Source organism: Callithrix jacchus, chromosome 3 (genome assembly GCF_049354715.1).
Source record: "Callithrix jacchus isolate 240 chromosome 3, calJac240_pri, whole genome shotgun sequence".
NCBI classification, from domain to species: Eukaryota; Metazoa; Chordata; class Mammalia; order Primates; family Cebidae; genus Callithrix; species Callithrix jacchus.
Genome location: NC_133504.1, coordinates 7,307,983 through 7,334,567, shown reverse-complemented (window position 1 = coordinate 7,334,567; position 26,585 = coordinate 7,307,983). Strand labels below are relative to the sequence as shown.

At 43.8% G+C, this 26,585-nt stretch overlaps 1 long non-coding RNA gene across 2 annotated transcripts in view; it reads left to right on the top strand.

Annotated features, from left to right (window-relative positions):
- The window catches only part of LOC128931529 (uncharacterized), a 59,228-nt gene that overhangs the window by 18,052 nt on the left and 14,591 nt on the right, over positions 1-26,585 (top strand). The window lies entirely within an intron of this gene.

The window sequence follows — 26,585 nt, the reverse complement described above, 5'->3', positions numbered from 1 at the left end:
TGAGGATCCCTGCTGAAGCCGGGATGCCATTGCTGTTGCATTCCCTTTCATCCAGCTAGGATGGACCGGGGCTTTGACCACTCCTCTAACAGGTGGAGCAGATGGAAGCTAAAACACAGCGTATACGAGCATTCAAACAGCCCTGCTTTGAAAGGCTGAGCTAATTACCTTGCAGCTCCGAAGGCCTGCCATAAACGAGGTCACTCTGTCTGAGTTCTTGAGTCCTGGATGTTGGTTTCTCCTTAGATGGATGGGTACTCATCCATCAAGGTCAAGGCCCAGAGAGAGAGAAACTCTCTTTCTCTCTGAAGCTCTCCTTCCAAATTCCAGCTTTAAATTTGAGAGCTGAGCTTCTTCCCTTGATGCCTGACCTCCACCAAATGACTTCCTCCAGTTGAGCTCTCCACCCTGTCCTGCGGTGAAGGGCCTCGAGCCCAGCATAAGATGTGTCCGGCTATACCACAGCACCAGAGTAGCATCGTATGACGACAGGGACATAGGGACATAGCACATACAGCCGCAGGAGGGCGCTTCGTCACAACTCCACGTGCCACATGCAGAGCCCAACACATTCAGAAGTAGAGAGGAAAGAAGCATCATGAAAAATCTCAGGTAGAGAAAAATCTCAGGTACAGAAAAATCTCGGGTAGAGAAAATCTCAGGTAGAGAAAATCTCAGGTAGAGAAAATCTCAGGTAGAGAAAAATCTCAGGTACAGAAAAATCTCAGGTAGAGAAAAATCTCGGGTAGAGAAAATCTCGGGTAGAGAAAAATCTCGGGTAGAGAAAATCTCGGGTAGAGAAAATCTCGGGTAGAGAAAAATCTTGGGTAGAGAAAAATCTCGGGTAGAGAAAATCTCAGGTAAAGAGAATCTCAGCTTTCTTTACCTGAGATTTTCTCTACCTGAGATGTTTGGGTGGCTGGGGCCACCCAGGAAAGCAAAGGTTGCCTGCTTTGCAGTTCTGCCCAAGGCATCCTCTGCATGTATTGTCTCGGTGCTGGTAATCTGAGGTTTCACTGAGAGGCTGTGCTTTTGAAGGAGTCACAGGAATCTCAGAAACGAGAAGCCACGCCATTGGAATGGGATCTGGTGGAGGAGTAGCTTGCCTGCCGGCACTCCAAGCTCTGTGTCCACATCCCAAGTCAGGGTTCCCCTCCTTGAAAGGGGAAAGCCCTCTCTGGAAAGCACGTGGGTCCAGTTTCTTTCTTTTTTGCATGTAAAACTCTTTTTTTTAAATTTTTTATTACTTTTTCTTCCTTTCTTTCTTTTTTTAATTATAAAACTCCTCTTAAAACCGAGGCTGGCCCCTCACACGTTCCTCCCTTAGTCTGTTGTCTGTTTTCCTGGGCCTTTATGGAGCTGTCGTTGGTTCACAGATGCCAAGTGCTTACGTGGTTAGTCCTCCCTCCGCCAGCCTTCCCTCCAGCACCACTCCCTCCTTCCTAATGAGCCTGAACTCGCCATTGTCCAAACATCAGCAACTGAACTGAAAACTCAGCTTTCTGATATAACGCACAGAGTGGGCTTTTTCCTAAGGAAGTGTATCAGATTGGGACAGCTTTTGGTTTGTCATTATACCTGCGCGTACCATTCTCCTGTTAATATTGCTTCTCACCCCACAACTTTGGTTCAGAATACCTTGTTCAAAAATGCCCTAGTTATTCATACCTTGGATTCTGATATTTCAAATAGACATGGACAATTTATGTGGAATAAGTTGGGAATTTTCGCTTGGCCAATGAAGGTATTGAGAAGAAAATGACCTCCTGTTATTTGTAAGATATAGTAAGTGCTTTTCTGGGGTTTTCTTTCTTTTTTTTAATTTAAAAAAGGATGACTTGGGGTATACTGGAAGCTTCTTGAGAGTTTGAGAATATCTTAAGATAGATCCTGGTTTTCTCATAGTCTGGCACTTGCATCTCTCAGTACTTCCTGTCTCCGTTTATTCTATGTGGGAATAAATGCCGAATGGCGTCAAGCAATGTGTCGAGTTTAACACAAAACGTTAAAGGTAACCTCCTTCTTCTTAATCAAAACATAAGAGGAAAAGAGAGATCCAGAATTTAAAAATTTCCCCTTTTTCTCCACTGAAACAGCATTTCTTTTCTGGAAACAGTTCAATACCAAAGATTCTTCTTAATTACACACATCCCTTAATTGACGTGATTTTTTTCCAAAGAAAGCAAGTGTCATTGACTTTCAGTTCAGTTTCTAAAAGGGGAAACCATGTACTTGGTCCCTCTGTGGGGCTCTTTGCCATTTTAAGCTTTTTTTCTTCCAAATTATGAATGTTCCTCAGTCAGTCTTGACAATAATTTCTAAATTAGCCTTGTCTGAACTTGCGTTTGATAATCTTAGGTATTTAATTGTAAGTGTCATAGATTCCTAGCATTTCCAGTCCAGGTGTCAGATTAAAAATGACAGTTTGACATCCTCATTGTGCAGGTCATTTTCATCATTTTCCATGCCAGGAGCAAGGTAATTAATGTTGTTGTCTCACTGCAGGGACAGAGTAGTCAATTCTAAATGTTATACTCCACCTGTATGGACAGCAATGCACATTCTGCTTGCGATTTCTGATGTGAGGCTGGAAAGAATACTACACTTGAAAAGCCACACCATGGAAGACAGCCGGCCGATTCTCACAGTATCAGGGCAGCTAAGGCTAACAAACAGCCAGGACTGCTGTGTTATTTTACACAACTTTTGAAAAGTGAACAGAAACCATGATTTTAAATTTAATTAAGAAAGATTATCTTGGGGGGTGCAAATCAGATAGTCACATGTCCAAACCCTTCAAAGGGGAATTGTCTGGACCTAGAGTCATATTTTGTTGTTGATTTTCATCTTCCTACAAATTGCTTCCCAAGGCCCCGAGCTGGTTTAAAGTCAAGGAGTTCTGAATGGGGTATGAAAAGAAACAAGAATGGGAAAAAAATGGGAGATTTCTGGGTACTGATTCTGAAGATAAAGATGTTTTATGGTTAACATTTTTCAGTGCTTCCCAAATATTTAGCCATTTCCAGGGGATCAAAATGCTCATACCCCAACCCATTTTCCAGTTCAAATTTCACCTGGAAATTTAAATAAGACGTAAGTAAATTCCTTGGTGAGCAAAGAATTCAGCACAGGGAATGACCCTCTGCAGACAGTGGCCCATGAGCCTCCCCGGCTGGATTTGTTTCTGTCAGTCCCACATCTCTCTGCATGGGTCCCGCCCTATCAATCTTGCCAATCCCTGATTATTTGGCCTTACCTCTTTTTCTGAGTTCTGTCCTCACTGGGGAAGTCACACACACAAAAGTATTTACTGAGCACCTGCTTGCCAGGTTTTGGTCAGACAGTCTCTCTCCAGTCAAGGCAACGTACGTGTAATACCTGTTCCTTTATTCACTCACACCCAAGTCCCTGTCTTCCTGAGATTACCCCATATTGATTTTACTTGGTTTAGAGACATTTTCAAAGTCATGTTAGTTTATTGAGTGACAGTTTACGTGGCATGTACATACCCTTGAAACTGAAAAGGAAATCACATTTCTCTTTTGGAGATTTACAAAGGAAAACAAAGCCCATTGAGCACTGGTAGAGCAGAAACGGTTTCCAAAATCCTTATGTGGTATTGCTCCTTTCTCTTTTCATGGAATTGTGTAATTACTGTCATTTTACATTGTAGGAAACTTTCTGGTCTGTCACATTTCCTACTGTAGAAAAACATCATTGAATGGTGCACTTTGACAGAATTTGAAATAACTGGTTGTTAGTTCTCTGATCAACTACATTCAGAGTTGTTTACTGTGTGCTAAGAGAAATCAATGGTCAACTTTGAAATATCCCAAATCAATGCTCTCCAATAGAGAAGTACACGGGGCCCAAATATTTCAGACTTGCACTAGGGGCCAACAGCTCAGAAGCATCTTAGACAGCTGCCACCACCGTCACCAAAAAAAGGATGTTTTGCAAATCTGTTAACCGGTTTGCTTTAGACACGTGTGAGCTGCCTTTGGTGCCTGCCACAGCTTCAGCTCCTTCTTGGAGTTCCACAGAGCAGAGGAAAGGCAGAGCCTGCAGGCCATCCTTGGCTAAGCAGAGACATGAGGCTGAGCTGGCGATTCAGCCACAGGCCTGGAATGGCAGAGACCCCGTATGGCAGAGACCCCGTATGGCAGATCTCTTGCATAGGAGGCCATGGGGAAGACCAACAAGAGACCCATGATGGCATCTCTAGAACTGCATTGCTCTCTGACCGCTCTGCTAGGGCCAGGTCTGGCCAAGCTGCTACCTACTGTGCCCTGGTCTGTGCAGGTCCCCTGTGCATTCCCACCTGAAACTTCCAAGACAGCTAAGCTGAGCTGCTTGTGCTCCTCTCAGTGTGAAAGAGCTTATCTCCACCAAGTGTCAGAAGCTTCGGGGGACCAGGGCTGTATGGGGATGGCTCTGCCTGTGCTGAGCCCCGTGCCTGTCGCTGAGACAGTTGAGGGTCCATTTCTTGTCTGTGGGGCAGTTTTTTAAAAAGGCTCTCCATCTGGAAAGGGCTCATCCTGTGTGAGGCAGGGGCTGAAGCACCTGACGCACTTGTGACTTTCAATAGTTGCAGCAGTGCCGGGGGTGGGAGGCATTATTGGCATTTCTCAGGTGAGGAAACTGAGGCACAGAGAGCTCCGTGACTTGCCCAGGGTCACTCATGAGTGAGTGGCTGAGGCTGCATTCTAATCTGATGAAATGTGGAGCCCACACTTTTAAGCGTGCCGCTCTGCTGCTCTGTGGTCTTGGCATCACTTAGTTTATCACACGCATCGATACGGGAGACTCCTTAACTGATCCATGATTGAGGCTCTCAAACATGAAGCCAGGACACATTGTGTCTTCAATAGGGTGTGTCACTCTTTATACACAAAGACAACAGACTCTTCATTCTGCCAGCGCAGCACACTGTGAGCTTTATTAAAAAATAATAACAAACAAAAATAGAAGGTGCGTGGCTTAAGGGATTTGGGAAAAGTAGAAAAGGAAAATTTGGGTGGGTGCAGTGGCTCACACCTGTAGTCCCAGCACTTTGGGAGGCTGAGGAGGACAGATCACCTGAGGTTGGGAGTTCGAGACCAGCCTGGTCAACATGGTGAACTCCTGTTTCTAATAAAAATACAAAAAATTACTCAAGCGAGGTGGCAGGTGCCTGTAATCCCAGCTACATGGGAGTTTGAGGCACAAAAGTTGCTTGAACCTGGGAGGCAGAGGTTGTAGTGAGCTGAGACTGCGCCATTGCACTCCAGCCTGGGCAACAATGAGAGCAAAACTCTGTCTTGAAAGAAAGAAGAGAGACAGAGAGAAAGAAAGAAAAAGAAAGAAGAAAAGGAAGGGAGGGGGAGAGAGAGAGGGAGGGAAGGAGAGAGAGAGAAAGAAAGAAAGAAAGGAAAATTTCTCACTCATCCAGTGCATACATTTTCTATTCCAAACAGTAAGTGTAATTCCTCAATGTATGGGTCAGAGAATGATCTGATAAAGATGGACAGAATCACCGAGTTGCCCCTAACAGTTATGTGTGTATTTACGTCGGAGTGTGTATGCTGTGATGTGTTCATTCATACACACCCTCACTTCCAGTTCCCGTGGGGTATTGGGTTCTCAGGAAATACACTTGAGGGTGGGAGACACGGGACTAGAATGTACATGATTTTCAGTGGAAGATTGTTAGTTTTGCAGTAGATAGATTTTCATTTGACATCATTCTTCTTTTTTAAACTAAAAACATTATAATCTTATTACAAAAGTAATATGTCTTCAATTTAGAGAAATTGAAAAATATAGAAAACCTCAAACTTATGCAGAAATGAAAATCTTTTTTTTTAAAAGATGGAGTTTTGCTCTTGTTGCCCAGGCTGGGATGCAGTGGTGCCAGCTCAGCTCACTGCGACCTCGGCCTCCCGGGTTCAAGTGCTTCTCCTGCCTCAGCCTCCTAAGTAGCTGGAATTTCAGGCATGCACCATCACACCCAGATAATATTGTATTTTTTAGTAGAGACGGGATTTTTCCGTGTTGGTCAGGCTCATCTCGAACTCCTGACCTCAGGTGATCCGCCCACCTCAGCCTCCCAAAGTGCTGGGATTGCAGGCGTGAGCCACTGCACCCAGACTGAAAAACCTGATTTTATTCTTGCTCCCTTTGTCTGAAGGTTAGGTAAGTCATTTTCAGAAAGACAGAATGCTGGAGTCTAATTCTTGCTCTCTCAATACTCACCTCCCTCGAGGAAGGTGACTTCTCAGTCTCCATCAGCGACCCCACACACACCTCCTTGCCAAGGGGCAGCAAGGCTTGCATGGAACCTCCTCCTCCCTCCCTTGGCAGGATCTTGTGGTTTCAAGTATTGCCTCTTGACTTCAAAATCTGGATTCTCAATCATGACATTCCATGTAATTAATCTTCTGCTGAAAATTTCACACCCACCCCTGCTTTTCACTCCCCTTAGATCACACTAATGTAGGTCTGGTTACAAATGCCAGCACTATCACAACATCCCTTAACTGGTCTCCCTGGCTCCAGTGCCTTCCTTCCAATCTGCCCTTCATACTGGGACTAGCTTAATTGTGTTCAATCCCTTCATGCTCTCTGATGCCTACAGGCTGGTGTGCTAACACTTTAACCTGGAAATAAAAATGCTTTGCAGTCTTGCCTTTACTTACCTGTTCAGTTTCTCTTTCCTATTATAGTCCAGATATGACAGAAGCATTTAGTATTTACTGAATATCCATGTGCTCCCCTGCACTTCCCGGCCTCCCTTACTGCTAGACTGGGCCAGGACCACAGTTCTGACTAAAGGGTCATGAGCAGGAGTAAGCTTGGTCACTTCTAGGCCTGGACATGAGAGTTTCTATGTGGCTTTCCAGTCTTCTCTTCATATTTCATGGTGTCTCCAGCGGTCACATGCACTTTCTAAGCACATTCAGAAAGTGTATAAATAGTCCTCCATCAGCCTGAGTCCCTGAATGACCACGTGGAGTCTACAAACCACCATTGACCCATGGTGGATGTGTAATGTGAGTAAGAAATACATTTGTTTTTGTATTACGCCTTTGGGATTTTAGGCTGACTCTGTTACTATAGCACAGTCTGTGCTATCCTGGCAGATGCCTACTGGAATGCATTTTAACTACCTTGGAATTGAGCCAGAGGCCTAATCTATTACTTCTGACAAAGAAGACAGAGTTGAGACCTAGTCCCAGAACTTTAATTTCAGTTCTAGAATGACCAATTCAGTGATCCCCAGATTTAGAGATTCCATCAACTGGTATCAGTCAAAATAAAAACTGAGTTTGGCAGAAGTTACCAAATGATAATTTTGCCAAGAAAAGACATTTGAAAAGACCCTGTCATCTACTGTTACAACCATTTCATTAAAAAGGACATATAAGGTCACATAACTCATCCCAGAAGGGAGAACATATACTGTCAAAATTAGGGGCGAATTTTGTGATTGACTATCTTTTGCAGCATAAAAAATGAAACTCGCGACAATAATGTTCTAATTTTCTCGCTTCAGTATTTCCCAGTAAACACTTTGTGATGGAAGGGTGCTGAGTCAGGGCCTGGCATTCACAAAGTGTGGAAGACTCAGTTCCCTAAGCGAAGCTTGAAGACCTGGAAGGACCCGAGTCAGACTTTCCACTGAGATGTGAACCAGCTCCTGGGGGCCCCTGGGGTGCTGTCGTGCTGACCACAGGCCTTTCGGATTTTTGTGTACCATTGAGATCTCTTGATTCTAAGCTGAGGGATAGGAAAACTCTTGAGCACTTACACCAAAATGTGTAGGCGGTGAGGACATGCGGGGTCATGGAGATGTGCACATAGGTATCAGGGGCAGGACGGGATTGAACCTCAGCCTCACTTTACCATCTTGGTACCATTCCGCTCTCGAGAGATTGAAGGCTCAGATCTGCAGGGAAACCAAGCAGAGCTACCCAAGGTTCCTGGAACTGGTTCTTCCAGGGTCCTCATTTGGAGACTGCGTTGCTATCACCAGGGCCTGGATACTGCCTCAACCTACCCCTTGTGCCTGCTTAGTTCCTTCCAGGTTCAGCCCTGCGATCTCTTCTCCTGGGAACAGCCCCTGACCCCCACGTGAGGGCTCAACTCTTTCCCATCATGCTCTCACAGCATCCTGAATATACAGTTGATCCTTCAACAAGACGGGGGTAGGGGCCTCGACCCCTCGTGCGGTCCAAAATCTGTGTCTAACTTTGACTCCCCTAAACCTTGACTACTAATAGCCTACTGTTGATTGGAAGACTTGCTCATAACATAAACAGTTGATTAACACGTATTTTTGTGTTATACGTATTGTATTCTCTATTCTTACAATACAGAAAGCTGGAGAAAAAAATGTTATTAAGAAAATTACAACAAAGGCTGGTTGTGGTGGCTCACACCCGTAATCCCAGCAGTTTGGGAGGCCAAGGTGGGCAGATCACTTGAACCCAGGAGTTTAAGACCAGCCTGGGCAACATGGCTGGGGAGACCCCACCTCTACAAGAAATACAAATAAACAATTAGTCAGGCATGGTGGCAGGCACCTGTAGCTCCAGCTACTTAGAAGCTGAGGTGGGAGGATCACCTGAGCCTGGGAGGTCAAGGCTGCGGTGAGTTGTGATTGCACCACTGCACTCTAGCCTGAGCGGCAGAGCAAGACCCTGTCTCTCTTTTTACAAACTGGAAAAAGAGAAAGAAAATCCTGGGAATGAGAAAATATATTTACAATTCGGAAGATGAGTTATAAATACAGTTGTCCCTCAGTATCCAAGGAGGATTAGTTCCAGGACTCCCATGGGTACCAAAATCTGAGGATGCTCCAGTCCCTGATGTGAAGAGGTGTAGTATGTGCACCTGCTCACGTGCCTCCACACCCACTGACTTTACACCATCTCTAGGTTACTTGTAATAACCATACAATGGAAATGCTATGTAAAGACTTGTCGTGTGTTGATTAGGGGTTAATGACAAGGGGAAAACGTCTGGACATGTTCAGATGCAATTGTGTTTTCTAATATTTTTAACCTGCCATTGGTTGAATCCACGCATGGGAAACCCACAGATACGGAGGGTGAGAACTACTCCTCTAGCAAGTTTTGTCCATAAGTGGCAGACTCAGGTTCCGCCATGATTTGGCTTCTGTTGCCTTTCACCATTGTTAAAAGAGCTAAAGATTTTAGAGTTCCTCTTCTTGCCCTGAACATGGAATCATGACTGTCCCCTCCCCATCGCATATTCTGAGGCTGGGACTTGGAAGGAGGAACAGAGGAGGGAGCTCTGAGTTAGGCGATCGGGGCCTTACTGGGAAGTTTCGCCTTGTGCAGGCATCATGCTGGATGGCCTACTTGCACCTCTGAATGGAAGGAAATCCGGGAAGGTGCAAGTCTCAGGGGTAGCGCCGCACCCTGGGCTGGCCCCATGTATGAAGGAGGTGAGCAGCTGTATGGGGAAAAAGACCTCATCGCCCTGCCTCAAAGCTCCCTCCTCCCGCATTCCAGTGAGATCTTTCAGGCATTAATTCCCCGCCCAGGGACAGTTAACGAATGCATCATCAGTCAGCATCACCTGTCCAGAAAAGGGCATTGCAGAGCAGAGAGGGAGAAACAGCCATCTGCCATCTGTGGAGGACCCAGGGCCACCGCCTAAGTCCTCTCCATAGCAGAGGACTTCCTGAGCCCTGGTGAGAGTGAGGGAAGGGTGGGCTGGGAGGGAGCACTTCTGGAGAGACAGTTGGAAAGCAAAAGAGGGCCCCCAAAACCAGGCACAAGATCAAATTTCCTCCCGGCACATCCTTTTGAAAACTGCCGTATCCCAGGGCCCTGTTATCATGGCCTACATGTGTCAGGAACTCCATGAAACAGCTCCATCTTGCACTTAAACTTAGAATCATACAGTGTGTGACCTTCGTCTGGCTTCTCTGGTAATTATCTTCATGTACTGTTTGGCGGGTTAGGGAGTAAAGTGAAAACCAGTAAACCTAGTAAGATGATTAACCGTTCACCCCTTAGCTCTGAGAGCAGGGTGTGGGGTACCTTATTTATTCTCAGCATCTCCCTCCCCTTTGGCCAAGTGGCACTAGTGCCTGGCGTGTGCTTTATGATTATGACTATTGTTATTATTAATGGACTTTATTTTTAGCAGAGATTTAGGAAAATTAAGCAGACCGTACATAGAGTTCCTATATAGTTCCCCGTGGCCTTCACACAAATTTCCCCTTCTAGTAACATTACATTCGAATGGTACATGTGTCATAATCAAGAAGCCAGTGCTGACACATTATTATTCATGAAAGTCTGGTTTATTCACATTCCTGTAGTTTTTTCCTAATGTCCTTTTGCCTCCTAGAGTCTCATCCAGGACATGGGATTCCACTGGGCTGTCACGTCTGTCTAGGCTCCTCCGCCTATGACAGTTTCTCAGGCATTCCTTGTTTTTGATGGTACCTTGACAGTGTTAAGGAGCCCTGCTCAGGTGCATTGTAGGATGCTCTGTGATTGGACTGTGATGAATTTCTTATGCTTCGACAGAGGTAACGGGTCGTTGAAAGAAAAGTCAGAGGGAAAGTGGAGTTTTCATCAGACCCTATCCGGGCACGTGGGAACATAACTTATGACTGTTGATATTAACCTTGATCACTGGCTTAGCGGTGTTTACCCACTGTAAGGTTTCTCATTTCCCCTTTCCTCCCTTTTCTTCTTTTCAAAAAGACTTGTTCCCATGATGATGCTTCGGTAATATAATCGTGTGGTTGCTTTGTGTGGATACAGCGGCCTCAAAGGTTTGGATGGCTTGTTGTCTGCTTAGCCGTGCAGGAGCACCCAGAGGCCATGTGCTCTCAGAGTCTTCCACAGCTGCAATGTCGTGTATGGGGTTTGGCCCACAACTGCCAGGGAGTCAGAATTTTCACCGAGATGTCAGACACATAGCCAGTAGTTCCTTTCTGCTTAAATTCTTATTCAACACTCTTCCCGGTTTTTTTTTTTTTAATTTTTTCATTTAAAACTTTAAAAAACTTTTTGGAGTGACAGGGTCTCCATAGGTTGCCCAGACTGGTCTCCAACTCTTGGGCCCAAGCAATCCTCCCACCTTGGCCTCCCAAAGTGATGAGATTGCAGGTGTGAGCCACCGCATCTGGCTGCACTCCTCTGGGTTTTACCAGTCAAGAAGTCACAGCTAACAGGAACAAGAGCACGAGTGCAGGAGGAGGTAGCAGAATCACATTTTCCTGTGTTCACTCAACAAACATTTCCAACAACAGACCTGGCATTCTTCAAGGACAGGTCATCTGGATGGTGACGAGCATGGATTGCTCCTCTGCGGTGTCATTCACAACCCTTAACAAATCTGTTTAATACGTGGCAGACGGTGGGAGCCTTGAAAGTTGCGGCTCCAAAATTGTTGCTTCCATGACGCTTCAGATGAACCAGGGACTCTCTCTGGGGTCTTGACACTTGGATTTAGGCATGAACTTCTGCCTGGATGTTGTCAGCTAGAGATGAAGAAGACCAAGACGCAGATTCAGATGGGGTTGAGATGAAGCCCGTGGCCCCTTCAGCGCGTTAGTCACTTCCAGAGCTCTGCAGTGGAAACTCCTTGAAGCTGGTACTGTGCCATTAATGGAATTTCTGAAAAGAGGTGGAAAATAGGCACACCACCTCAGCAAATAAGATAGAGAAGAAAGTGAATGCAGTTACCTGGGTTAGGCGGGGACTCCCCATGATTATATGGAAAATAACTTTCTGGGCTACAAGCTTCAAAAGCTCAGGTCACAGCAACTGGAAGAGGTGCCAGGTTGCGAGAGGGAGGCAGGCACCTGACGTTGGACTCCAGAGTGCCGCCTTTCCTGTATCCAGCCACGCTCACGCTGACAGTTACAGCACTAGAGCATGAGGGGGAAAGGCAGGAGCGGGCAGAGCGGGTGGGGAGGGTGTGTCTCCCCCCAGGGCCAGGCAGTTTGGGTCTAGGGGAGGTTGTTCTAGGGCTCCTTTGAAAGCACAGCTGATAGGCGACAAGCAGCACACAAAAGCCATTGACTAGTCAACACACTTAGAAAGGTGGAAAAGAGGAAATGGGTGTTTTCAGTAGAAGACAAAGCAACGTCCCAGTGGCTCATCATCCTCTCTGATCATCATGGTATGAGCACCTTGGACAGGGCAACTGGTCTGCCGAGGGCTGTCACAGCCATTTTCTCAGCCATCTTTCTTCTTTCTTTCTTTCTTTCTTTCTTTCTTTCTTTCTTTCTCTTTCTTTCTTTCTTTCTTTTCTCTTTCTTTCTTCTTTCTTTCCTTCCTTTTCTTTCTTCGTTCTTTCCTTCTTTCTCTTTTTTCTTTTTCTTTCTTTCTTTCTTTCCTTTCTTTTCTTTCTTTCTTTCCTTCTTTCTTTTTTCTTTCTTTTTCTTTCTTTCTTCTTTCTTTCTTTCGACAGGGTTTTGCTCTGCTGCCCAGGCTGCAGTACAGTGGCATGATCTTGGCTCATTGCAACCTGCGCCTCCCGGGTTAGAGAGATCTCCTGCCTCCGCCTTCTGAGTGGCTGGGATTACAGGCATGCCCCTCCATGCCCGGCTAATTTCAGTATTTTTGGTAGAGACAGGGTATCACCATGTTGGCCAGGCTAGTCTCCAACTCCTGACCTCAGGTGATCTGTCCACCTCAGTCTCCCAAAGTGCTGGGATTACAGGCGTTAGCCACTGCACCCAGCCTCAACCATGTTTGAGAATGAGGGTTTAAAACTGGCCAATTCCTTTTGGTGGAGTGATGAAACCTACAGTCACAGAGACATTTGGAGCTGACGAAGCCTTGCATCTCAACCTGCATGCCTAGTTTTCTACTTGCCACCGAAGTCAAGGAAATGTTGGACAAATCACACCTCCTCATGTTTGGGTACTTTGTGGTCACTGCTTACAACATAGTTCAGCCTCTTAGGAAATTGTGAAATGCACATTTGTCTTGAGTTTCTGCGGATGTCTCTGGTCCACCAGTGATTAATTTGTCCAAGTTTGCCTGGCTTTACACCAACAAGCTCACCTCTCGGGAACCTGAGTCCAAGGAAACGCTGGAGTTGGTTACCTTGGCTCCCGGTAATCTGCTCTGAGAATCTTCATTTTAATGACGTGGCTGGTAAGTAATCTGGATTCATTGTAGTCTGAAATTCAATTACTTTGGAGTGTGTTTCTTTCCTGGTTTTAGCAAGGGCAGTCTAATGAGGATGTGAGCTCCAGGCATCAGTTCCGTTGGAAAAAATCTTCACATACCAACTTCTCAGGAACCCTAGGTGAAACCTTGAAGGCTATTGTGAAGGTCCATCAATCAGTAACACCTTTTTCCAGAATGAAGAAAAGCTAAGACTTGGGACCAGACAAATTATGGTAGAGAAACTGGAAAGCTCCTGAGCTTGTGGCTGAGTTGGGAAATGGTTGGAGAGGAATCCCTGAAGAAGCTGAATTGTGTGAGAGTCCCCAGTGCCCGGAGCTGATGTTCAGAAGAGGAAGACACTGCACCAGATGCGGGGTGGGAAAGGCGGTGTGTTCCAGCTTTCAGCTGAGTCTTATTTGGGGTTATCACCATTTGAGTGATTTCTGAACAGCTTTGACCTCCAGGAAAGGCCAAACAGACCCCTCCAATTTTCTCGAAATTGTAGTATTTATTTACGTCTGTACCGTATCTGCAGACATGTATTACACGGGCTTCCTCTGCTGTGTTTCCTCAGCTGCAGTTTCATAATTTTTCTTGCCAGGCTTGGCATGTCTTTGACATACCAAACCATTAACTCAAAATCAGAAAAGTTCTGTGAGGTCGCTGAGTCCTTCCCTCCGACGGCCAGCCTGCATGCTGGCTGAATATAACGTCGCTGGGCTGCAAGAGAAAAAGTGATTGGCTTCTATGGTCACGGAAAGTCTAAACAGAAGATTTTCTTTCCCTCTTCACTTGCAATGATTTATTTTCATGGTTTTATGAGACTTTAATGAGGAAGCCTTATCTGCAGGCCTGGTAATTATCAACCAAATTTCCATTTCCTGTCAGAAAATCCACAATAAGCAAAACAAAAATGGTGGAATTGGGAGACTAGACTGTTTGGCCTCTGTGTGGCTGACGAGTAACTCCTTGCCACAGAGCGTGTGGCTACACGCGTGTCTGTGACTTCTCCTGTACACTTTTGCTTAAACTAAATTGCCACCTGCAGTCTAGTGTAACTCAGTACAAGTAGACTAAAATGCCGTGAAGCCTCCCAGACACAGTCCCATGAGGTAGCTTTTGGGCAAGAGAAAGTACAACTTCTGTCTCCATAACTGAATATAATTTCTAGTTTCACCCAGTTCCTTCTGTTGGGTGAATGAGGTCATACCTGAAGCAAGGGTGTGACAAGATGCTAGGAGCTTTCGTTTCGGAAAACTGAGTTTTCCAACGTAGATCGCAGCTCTTGCCTGTGAGTAACGATGCCACAGTTTGGGTCACTGAGGAAAGCTGCCATGGCCAGTGACTGACTCCAGACTTAGGGGTGTGGCTGTCCCGGCATCCTGAGATTCAGGTGGAGAGCTCATCGATGCCATGGCACCGGTCTCTGGGACCTCGGCACAGAAGGTACAAGACAGGAGCTCAAATGAGCACACCAGAGATGGAAGTTGTGGGAGTTCAGAGTCTTCGTAGAATTTTAGGGTAGCGCAGCTCCCCCAGCAGCCAAGAAGTCACAACACATCTGAATCTTCTGTTCTAGTTTAGTTAACAAGGTGAGAATCCTTTTTTCTTACACTTTTCTCTAGGTGTAAAATTTGCCATGTTCCAAAATAACCTACGAATTCATCTCTGCTTGTTCTTTCATTGAAAAAGAACTTTGCTCATGTTTTAATTCTATCTTTACTGGCACCTGGGGGCCAGTGATGAAGAAAAACACCTGAAAAATAATGTAATGACTTATTTTAAATTAAAGAAATACTTTCCAAAAGGACTTCTCAAGTCACTGCAGGTAACACTGGGTGGGTTTGTGCCAGGTGCAAGGTCTGCCTCAGGAGAAAATGAAATGGCCCAAATGTGTTCTTACCCCTCTAGATCCCTTCGCTCTGTCTCTGTCCATCCCCACCTTGCCCTTCCCCACTGGACATAGGTAGGAGCAGGACACTGGGAGCTAGAGGCTCCTGAACAGCACACTTCAGGCATTGCTGGGCTTTCATTGTCTTTCAGTGATTAGTCAAATTCATGTCCTTTGACTCCTTCTCTGTATTACAGGGGCGTTTGTATTTGGCAGGCTTCCTGGACAAGTGAATGAGCTGCACCAGGCTGTCTGCTCTTCGTCTTTCTTGAGGGGCCATTACCGTTAAGTCACCTGCTATGACAGCCGGGTAGAAGGGACTCTTGGCACTCCAATATAACCCAGAAGGAGCACGCTGCAAGATCAAGGCATTCCACCAGTTAAGACCCAGGCAGTGTCCTGATCTGGAACGGTGCTGTCTAATGGGAATATAATGAGAGCCACATAAGTAATTTTCAGTTTTCCAGTAGCGACATTTAGAAAAGGATCAGGAAACAAGCGAAATTAATTTAAATATATTGTATGTAACACAATAGGTCCAAAACATCATTTCAACATAAATGAAATAAGACATGAAATATTTGATATATATATGTGTGTGTGTGTGTGTGTGTGTGTGTGTGTGTGTGTGTATATATGTATGTATATATGGTATGAAGTCCTTGAAATCTGAGATGTATTTTATATACACATTAAATCTCAATTCTGACTAGCCACATTGTAAATGCTTGATAGCCACGTATTGAGCGTTTACAGTGTGCCTGCCGTGTGACACAGCATGGATCTACGTAGTGCCTGCCGTGTGACACAGCATGGATCTACGTAGTGCCTGCCGTGTGACACAGCATGGATCTACAATGTTTATTTATTCCAACTATGTGGCCTCGGTTGCCTTTTGTCGCCATGGGTATGTGAGTGACTCTATGTAGCCATGGGACAGTTTGCCCCACAAAATCATTCATCCCTGCCCTCTGTTATTTTCTCTCCATTATCCCATTCTGGACCAAAATTTAGAGCTAGAGTTAGAATTCCGTTAGTCCCAGCTCTTCTCTGCCTTCAGAAAATGATATGACCATTAGTTCACCACAAACCTTCAGACCGGAAGGTTTAGGCCACAGATTCCCGAAGTGTGGTCAGAGTAAGAATTCGCTGATTAAAATGCAGATTCCTGGGCACAGCTCCAGACTGACTGATGATCATTTCTGGAGATGAGGCCTAGAAGTACGCTTTTTGTCAACATCACACTTTTGTGTCGGGGGCTTTTCCCTCGGGGGATTTCAGGATATTTATAAACATCTCATTAATCTTCATTGCACTCCTTTAAAATAAATAACAAGTGAGATTTCCTTCATTTTGTAGGAGGGAAACCGAGGCATCAGATAGTTGACTTGTGAAGACACTTTGGGGCCAAAGTAAGGGATTAAATCACTCTTCCTTTTGGCGGCCATGCCCGTGTCTTCCCTTCTCTGACCACTAAACTGTTGTGGTCACTGAAACCCACGGGGAAGAACTTCTGATAAAAACATTTTACTGAAGATGCTGTGTGTGTCAGCATCAGGTGACGAGATATTTGTTCCAGGATATGCTGGAAGACCTGAGGCAGGAGGTGTGCTGTTCCATTTCACACTTGCTGTGGTTTGGGCCTGGGTCCCTGCCCAAATCTCATGTTGAATTGTAATCTCCAGTTTTGGAGGTGGGGCCTGGGGGGAGGCAGTTGGGTCATGGGGATGAGTTTCTCATGAATGGTTTAGAACCGTCCCCCTTAGCACTGTCCTCAGGACAGTGAGTGTGTGCTTGTGAGATCTGGTTGCTGAAAAGTGTGTGGCATACTATGTAGCCATAAAAAAGGATGCGTTCCTGTTTTCTGTAGGGACATGGATGAAGCTGGAAACCGTCATTCTCAGCAAACTGCCATAAGAACAGAAAGCCAGATACCACATGTTCTCACTCATAAGTGGGTGTTGAACAATGAGAACACATGGACACAGGGAGGGGAACATCACACACTGGGGCCTGTCAGGGGGTTACGGGGGTTAGGGGAGGGATGGCAGGGGTGGGGGATTGGGGAGGGATAACATTAGGAGAAATACCTAATGTGGATGATGGGGGAATGGATGCAGCAAACCACCATGGCACGCGTATGCCCATGTAACAAACCTGCACGTTCTGCACATGTGCCCCAGAACTTAAAGTATAAAAAAAGTGTGTGGCACCCCCCTCGCCCTCTCTCTTGCTCCTGCTCTGGCTGTGTAATGTGTGTGCTCTCCCTTCACCTCCTGCCATGACTAAAGGTTTACTGAGGCCTCCTCTGAGGCCAAGCAAATGCTAGCATCATGTTTCCCGGGTAGCCTGCAACTTCTCTTCTTATCAATTACCTTGTCTCAGGTACTTCTTTATAGCAATGTGAGAACAGACTAACAGGATACTTCTTTGGGATACTATGTCTCCTGGAAAGAAGTTATCTATAGCTCCCAAGTCCCTGCAGCCCAGTGACGAGCATTTGAAATGAAAGCGTGGAGGTCTTGCCCTCCAAGCTTGCAAGCAGGGCTGACAGAGCTTTCCTCTTTCAGGGCCGTAGGAGGCACAGGGAGGGCTTTGAGGCTCACACGGGGATGCTGGCTGTCATTTCTTAATGTGGTCCAAAGCTCTTTCTGCCTGCAGACTTGAGGACTCCTTCTGTCGAGAGAGGAGTGGGTGCAGAGCTACCCCAGAGGATTCCTGTAAACAATGTTGGAATTGCTGGGTTTGGTTACTTGGTGATCCTCTTACAAAACATACACTTTAATACATGTGTTTTTAGATGTGTGTTTTCATAATACAATTTCATCCTCTTTTTGTTTTAAAGCTCTTCTTTTTCAATTACAGGTTCATTTCGATCATATGTTCATTATAGAAGTTTGTAAAATACAGAAAGTATAAAGACTAAAATTAAAACTTTATCTGCAATCCCAGCATTCCCAGAGATAACCGCGGCTATATTCGTGTGTTTTCTTTCAGTTCTTCCTTGCTTTTTAAAAAACATATTTGACATGACCGATACAAGTAAACAACCAGCCTTTTCTTCTAGAAGCCTTGGTTTGTTGGGTGGCAAGTGATATTTATATTCCAACATTGTTTACAGGAATCCTCTGGGGTAGCTCTGCACCCACTCCTCTCTCAACAGAAGGAGTCCTCAAGTCTGCAGGCAGAAAGAGCTTTGGACCACATTAAGAAATGACAGCCAGCATCCCCGTGTGAGCCTCAAAGCCCTCCCTGTGCCTCCTACAGCCCTGAAACTGAGTCTTAGAATGTCAAAGGATATGTAATAGTTTCTAGGTCTTTTTGGTGAAGACAGCTAGAAAATATATATTTAAATATAAAATCTCCGTGAGTTTTCACTGGTAATCTTTTACTTTTCACTGAACCGCTTATATTTTACATCTGCATGTCCTTTCTTTCACACTGAGAATCCTGGTTCTCAATGACACAGGGATGATATATGTATTAGCACATTCTCACACTGCTGATAAAGACATACTAAGACTGGGTCATTTATAAAGAACAAGAAGTTTAATGGACCCACAGTTCCGTGTGGCTGGGGAGACCTCACAATCATGGCAGAAGACAAAAGGCATGTCCTATATGGTGGCAGACAGTAGAGAACTGAGACCCAAGTGAAGGGGGTTTCCCCTTATAAAACCATCAGATTTCATGAGCATGAGAACAATAGGAGGGAAATTGCCCCCATCATTCAGTTGTCTTCGACTGGGTCCCTCCCACAACACATGCAATTATGGGAGCTACAATTCAAGATGAAATTTGGGTGAGGACACAACCAAGCCATATCAATATAATTAGAATATTCCATATTCACATGCTTTATTCTATATTAATTATGTATACAGTCATCTCAGAATAACAGTACAAATACTCCCACCACCAATGTGATTGCTGAAAAGTGTTTTTACTGTATATTCTTTCCCCATTTATCCCCCCGTTTTAAAACAGTTGTACTATGTCTACACTAAGACAGAAACCACTGTATGATGTATGCTTACCCCTGTTCTGTATTAACCGTGTGTTTACTGTTCATTACTAGAACTTATATCAATGGTTCTTCGGTCATTTTTATTGCATGAATCTTGTTCTCCAGTAGGTTCTTCAGAAGGGATCTGTGAGGACAGTATCTTCTAAATTCTTTCATGTTAATAAAACTTTGTACCTTTTATTCTTGAGAAAATCCATTTTGCTGGACATACAATTCTTTGCTCACATTTTCTTTCCGTTAGTATTTTAAACATGTTAGTCCATTTTCTTCTGCCGTAAGGTATTAACATGTTAGTCCATTTTTTTCTGCCATAAGGTATTGTGTTTGAAAAGACTTTTCATTATAAATTGCTTCCTAATTTTGCTTAGATGTCCAAAAAGCTTTTTCCTTGTCTTAAATTCCAGCCTAGTTTGGTTTCGGTGTTTGTTGTTCTGGTTGATATTCACAGCTATGTGACTTGTTCTTTCAGTATGTAGTCTCAGTTTTTTTCTTTTCTCTTCTTTTTCAAGATGAATGCGTTTTATTTATAATATTTGGTTCTTTTAAACATGAATAAGAGATGTCTAGGTGAGTCAATGTTTATACTATGCCAGATTCAAAGGAACTCTTCCATTTTAAAAAATAGAGACAGTTGTTTCCTTCTTCCTGTGTATCTATTTCTAGAACATGTAGTTTTTTAAAATTGCATTTTAGGTTTTGGGGTACATGTGAAGAACATGCAAGATTGTTGCGTAGGTAAACACGTGGCAGTGTGATTTGCTGCCTTCCTCCCATCACCTATATCTGGCATTTCTCCCCATGCTATCTCTCCCCAACCTGCCACTGTCCCTCCCCTATTATTTTCCCCTTACAGACCCCAGAGTGTGATGCTCCCCTCCCTGTGTTCTTGTGTTCTCATTGTTCAACACCCACCTATGAGTGAGAAACACCTATGCGGTGTTTGATTTTTTGTTCTTGTGTCAGTTCACTGAGAATGATGGTTTCCAGGTTCATCCATGTTCCTACAAAGGACATGGACTCATCGTTTTTGATGGCTGCATAATATTCCATGGTGTATATGTGCCACATTTTCCCTGTCCAGTCTGTCATCGTTGGTCATTTGGGTTGGTTCCAGGTCTTTGCTATTGTAAACAGTGCTGCAGTGAACATTCATGTGCATGTGTCCTTATAGTAGAATGATTTATAATCCTTTGGCTATATACCCAGTAATGGGATTGCTGGGTCAAATGGAATTTCTATTTCTAGGTCCTTGAGGAATCGCCACACCGTCTTCCACAATGGTTGAACTAATTTATACTCCCACCAACAGTGTAAAAGTGTTCCTGTTTCTCCACATCCTCTCCAGCATCTGTTGTCTCCAGATTTTTTTAATGATCGCCATTCTGACTGGCGTGAGATGGTATCTCAATGTAGTTTTGATTTGCATTTCTCTAATGACCAGTGATGAAGAGCATTTATTCATATGTTTGTTGGCCTCATGTATGTCTTCTTTTGTAAAGTGTCTTTTCATTTCCTTCGCCCAGTTTTGAATGGGCTTGTTTTTTTCTTGTAAATCTGTTTTAGTTCTTTGTAGATTCTGGATATCAGCCCTTTGTCAGATGGGCAAACTGCAAAAATTTTTTCCCTTCTGTTCATTGCTGATTCACTCTAATGACGGTTTCTTTTCTGTGAAGAAGCTGTGGAGTTTGATTAGGTCCCATTTGTCTATTTTGGCTTTTGTCGCCAATGTTTTTGGTGTTTTGGTCATGAAGACCTTGCCTACGCCTATGTCCTGAATGGTTTTGCCTAGATTTTGTTCTAGGGTTTTATGGTGTTAGGTCTTATGTTTATGTCTTTAACCCATCTGGAGTTAATTTTAGTGTAAAGTGTCAGGAAGGGGTCCAGTTTCTGCTTTCTGCACATGGCTAGCCAGTTTGCATCTCAAAATAATAAAAGCTATTTATGACAAACCAAAAGCCAATATCATACTGAATGGGCGAAAACTGGAAGCATTCCCTTTGAAATCTGGCACTAGACAAGGATGCCCTCTCTCACCACTCCTATTCAATATAGTACTGGAAGTTCTAGCCAGAGCAATCAGGCAAGAAAAAGAAATAAAGGGTATTCAAATAGGAAAGGAGGAAGTCAAATTGTCTCTATTTGCAGATGACATGATTGTATATCTAGAAGACCCCATCGTCTCAGCCCAAAATCTCCTGAAACTGATAAGCAACTTCAGCAAAGTCTCAGGATACAAAATCAATATGCCAAAATCACAAACATTCCTATACACCGATAACATACTTAAAGAAAGCCAAATCAAGAATGAACTGCCATTCACAATTGCTACAAAGAGAATAAAATACCTAGGAATACAACTAGCAAGGAATGTAAAGGACCTCTTCAAGGAGAACTAGAAACCACTGCTCAAGGAAATAAGAGAGGACACAAGCAGATGGAGAAACATTCCATGTTCATGGTTAGGAAGAATCAATATCATGAAAATGGCCATACTGCCCAAAGTAATTTACAGATTCAATGCTATCCCCATCAAGCTACCAATGACCTTCTTCACAGAACTGGAAAAAAACACCTTAAACTTCGTATGGAACCAAAAGAGAGCCCGCATAGCCAAGTCAGTTCTAAGCAAAAAGAACAAAGCGGGAGGCATCACACTACCGGACTTCAAACTATACTACAAGGCTACAGTAATCAGAACAGCATGGTACTGGTACCAAAGCAGAGATATACACCAATGGAGCAGTTTTTTTCTCTTTAATTGCAGGAAAGTTTTCTTGCTTTATTGAGTTCCTAGCTCATTTTTTTGCACTGACAGTATTTGAGGATCATCTGGATAGATGGAGAAAATAAAGCAGGCTGTGGTGCCAGTAAATTCACTGGATTGGAGCTGTCTGCTCTAGTTTACAACCTTCATGATGCCCAAGACTGTATTATCTTTCATGAACTTGTAAAACTTGGTGTGAAGCTATCAGATAAGGATGTGTGTGAAGAAGACATAGAGAATAGAGGATCTAAATACCTACACCTTTCAGCACCACCAATTAATTACTCTCCCAAATATGCCTGTTCCTGTCCCAGTGGGTACGATCTAAAGGAAAATGGCAGAGAATATCAAAGGATTACTGTGTCCACTCTGGTATGAGAAATCAGTTTTCCTCCAAAAGGGCCTTCTCCTGCCTGGGTCACCATTTCCCTTTTACTCTAAGCAATGGCAGCAGTAGGTGGATACTTAAGTGGCAGAATTGGGAGCACAGGAACATGAAAAGCGTGATCTTTGACAATCCTGTGTACTTGAAGACCACTGAAGAGGACCTCTCAGTGGACATGGGTAGACGCGGTGCTTCTGGTGGATGCACATGCCCAGCAATATCAGTCATAAGCCGAGATAATGACTCAGCTTGACTTCTAAGACCAGTCTCAACTATTGAGGTCCACATCAATAATTCCCTACTTTGGAAGGGTAACCAAGCCAGAGATGAGGCTATTTCTTCCTCCAGCCTGGAGAAACCTCAAGATATCTCTGTTGTGGATAAAGCTTGTGTATTTGACCTTTGCTGTGGTTTGAGTTTGTCCCCATGAAAACTTAGGTTGAAATTTGGTCCCCAGTGTAGCAGTGTTGGGAGGTGGGGCCTAGGGGGAGGTGCTTGGGTCATGGGGGTGCAATCTGCATGAATGCTTCAACTCCTTCCTCCCTCACAGACACTGACATGATGCAGGCCTTATAGCTATTGGTAGCTTGACCCCATCTACTTGTATCTGGGGGTTCTTGGGGATACATTGTCACCCAGGTTTGTTATAAATGTCTGTGTTATCGATTTTGTTGTTCAATATTTTTAATGTGGGAATTCAGGGAGACTTTTTTTTTAAAGAGCAGTCTCTGCTGCCATTATTACCTTCCCAGAATCTCTTTGAACTTTATTATTATTTTTTTTAACTTAAAAATGAGCATAATGAGCTTGGGGCTCCCTCAACCAAGAACATCCCCAACCTCGAGCAGCTCTTGGTTTATAGCAGGTTGCTCTTCCTCTGGTGCTCAGAACTTCATTTCCACAAATACTATCTCAGTGTCCACCCATAAGCTACCATTTCTTTTCCATATCCTTAAAGCCGATCACAGTCATACTGAGCTATCCACACACATTCTCCAGGGGATCTGTAAAGATGCCAGTTGTCATTTTTGTCAGTGCTTTGATTATAAAATTACGCAGGTTTTGAGAGACCTATTTTAACCTCATTTTTTTTTCCCATAAACCCTATGACGTTTAGACACAGCTTTACAGAAGGTGAAGTTTTCAGTAAAACATATGTTATTACAGAAATAGCTGCGTGTATTCATATATGACACATGTGAAAGAGCACTGGAAATAATTAAAGATCAATATATAGAAAACTACACGAGTGACCGGAACAGGACAGTCGCTAACCCAGGAAAAGCGCGTGGTCTTTAGAAAGGAAATAATCGTAGCCAAGTGAACAATGTTGACATAATCTTAATATTTGAAACACTGGTTATCCCTCTACAACTTGTGAAATAATCACAGTGAGAGGAAAAGTGAGTGCAGTGGACACTAGGAGTCAATAGATACTGTCTAAAAATGTAAGAAATAAGTATATTGATTATGGACAAAACAGAGAGATATATAACAGAAGAAAAACAAAAGCTGCTAAAAGATCAAGCCCAGAGGACTTAAAAAAATGGAACATGGAATTGCTGGGTTTTTTTTTTTTTTAATTACAATTCTCCTGGTGCTATTTGATTTTTTTCTTTTCATTTTCTTTTTTTTTTTTTTTTTTTGAGACAGGGTCTCTGTCACCCAGGCTGGAGTGCAGTAGTGTGATCTTGGCTCACTGCAACCTCCGCCTCTCAGATTCAAACAATTCTCCTACCTCAGCCTCCCAAGTAGCTGAGATTACAGGCATGCACCACCATGCCCAGCTAATTTTTGTTTGTGTATTTTCAGTAGAGATGAAGTGACACCATGTTGGTCAGTCTGGTCTCGAACTCCTGACCTCAAAGGATCTACATGTCTCAGCCTCCCAAAGTGCTGGGATTATAGGCATGAGCCTCTGCACCTGGCCTGATTTCTAAAACATGTACTTGCACTATTTCTTTGTTAATAATTTAGAAAAAAACATCTTAAAAGCCATGCTGAATACAAGGTTATGTACTTTTCAAGGTTCTTTTATCAGGTGCCAAATGGTTATCAGAAAGGATACATTAATTTAACATTGTTGAGGCCATGTATCCCCTCTGATGCGTCCTTCCAGAGGGATGGGATTCCCTCAGGGCATCACTCCTGACGTCTCCATGCCACAGCTTGAGAAAGCCGCTGCCAATTTCATAGGCAAAATTAACATCTTATTTACAATTTTGATTACTCTTGTTATATGATTTTAAAAATGTATATAAATGATTTGCATATAGTAATCTATGTCCTTTACTCATTTATTTACTGAGGTATTAATGATTTTCTTTTTGCTTCATATGAGTTTTTTAAAGATTAAGGAGATTGAGCATGGTGACTCATGCCTGTAGTCTCAGCACTTTGGGAGGTTGAGGCAGGCAGATTGCTCAAGCCCAGGAGCTGGAGAACAGCCTGGGCAGTGTGGTAAAACCCTCAAGCCTGTAATCCCAGCACTTTGGGAGGCCAAGGTGGGTGGATCACGAGGTCAACAGATCGAGACCATCCTGGTCAACATGGTGAAACACCATCTCTACTAAAAATACAAAAAAAAAAAATTAGCTGGGCATGGTGGTGCGTGCCTGTAATCCCGGCTACTCAGGAGGTTGAGGCAGGAGAATTGCCTGAACCCAGGAGGCGGAGGTTGCGGTGAGCTGAGATCGCGCCATTGCACTCCAGCCTGGGTAACAAGAGCAAAACTCCGTCTCAAAAAATAATTAGCTGGGTGTGGTGCTGTGAGTCTATAGTTCCAGCTTCCTGGGAGGTCGAGGCTCTAATGAGCTATGATTGCACCATTGCGCTCCAGCCTGAATGACAGAGCAAGACCCTGTCTCAAAAACAAACAAAAGAGGAGGAGGACGAGGAGAAGAAGAAGAGAAAAGAAAAGATTAAGGAAATTCACCCTTTATTGTATTTTCTATAATTTTTTCCACTTTGTTCTTGGGTTGTTTGAGAATCAATTCAACTTAAATTTGCTTAATTTTTGACACGCATAAGTTCAGAATGTTTATCCTTCCTTTGTTGCTGCTGTCATTGTTCCTCAGGCTCTAGAAGTTTATCTTTATCTTGCCACCCATACCCGCATCCAAAGTTCTGATAAATAACATTTCATTACCATACTTGACTTGGATGGCTGCCTTTTGCCGAGATAAGGACATTCTGCATTTATAGGGGAGAAAATGGGCAGTGCCTCTGTCCACCACTGTGGGCATGCCTGCGTGAAAGAGCTCCAGAGCCTCTGGAAGTGATTCAGAGAAGGGCCTCATTAACCCTGACACCTACTGTCCTGTGGCCCTGCTGGCCCTTCCCAGTCTTTGAGAATTTCAGCAGTGGCAGCTCTGTTACGTGTTACTGGTGCTGAGCGGCTCTGAGAGCTGTTCTCACCATGGCCTTTCCCTACGAAGTGAGGGGTCTGACCCCGCATGGCATAAAAGCCCTTGATTAAGGATTTGCTTAGTACCTTTGATGGACTCTGAATAGTCTCTCCACGTTGAGTTGTCTGGTCCCTGCTGAATTTACTATGATCAGTGTTAATTTCATTGCTAGATTGAATTTTCTTAGGTCAAGCTGATGAATAAAATAGGAGGGACAGTTTCCCCCAAAGACAGATAAAATCTCGTCAGCCACAAAATTTTATATCTTGTGGCTCAGAAGACGGCCTTCTGCTTCTCCAACTACACTCTCCCAAATATTCTGTTCTGGCTACCAGTGAGCGGTTTCATTTTGCCAGTAGGTACTTCTGATCAGGACGAGTTGGAAATAGTCCACAGGATGGCTCTAAGTAAGTTGTGATTCACTCTAAGGAGCGTTTCCATCTTCAGTGTGGTTTGTTTCAAAGATAAGTCATTTTCTAGCCATGTTTTTGTTACATTGGTATTAAAAGTACTAAAGAACTCGCCGCATCCTGCACTAGATGATTTTATGCAACATAGCAGCACACAATTTCCTAATCTGTTCAAGTTCTAATATTAAAATTATGTAAAGCATAAATCTCCCTTCAGATTCTTAAAAGGGCCTAATATCTACTAATATTTTTCTTCTTTTATTAATTTTTTTCCTGTTTTCATTTTTTTCATTCCTGGTTGAACATTATAATCACTTGGGAATTTTTTTTTAAATATCAGCACTTGGCCCCCCTCTAGACCTTTTGAATCAGAATCTGCTGGGCAGAGCCTGAACATCAATACTTACAGATAATGTCCTTGGGTGAATTTGGTCAGCCAGTTCTGAGAACTAGTGACTCTAGTTCAAATTTTTAATTCATTATGACTATCCAGAGAGAGAGAGAGAGAAGTCCTCCTTAGGAGGGTAGAGAGGCTATCTGACGGGAGCCT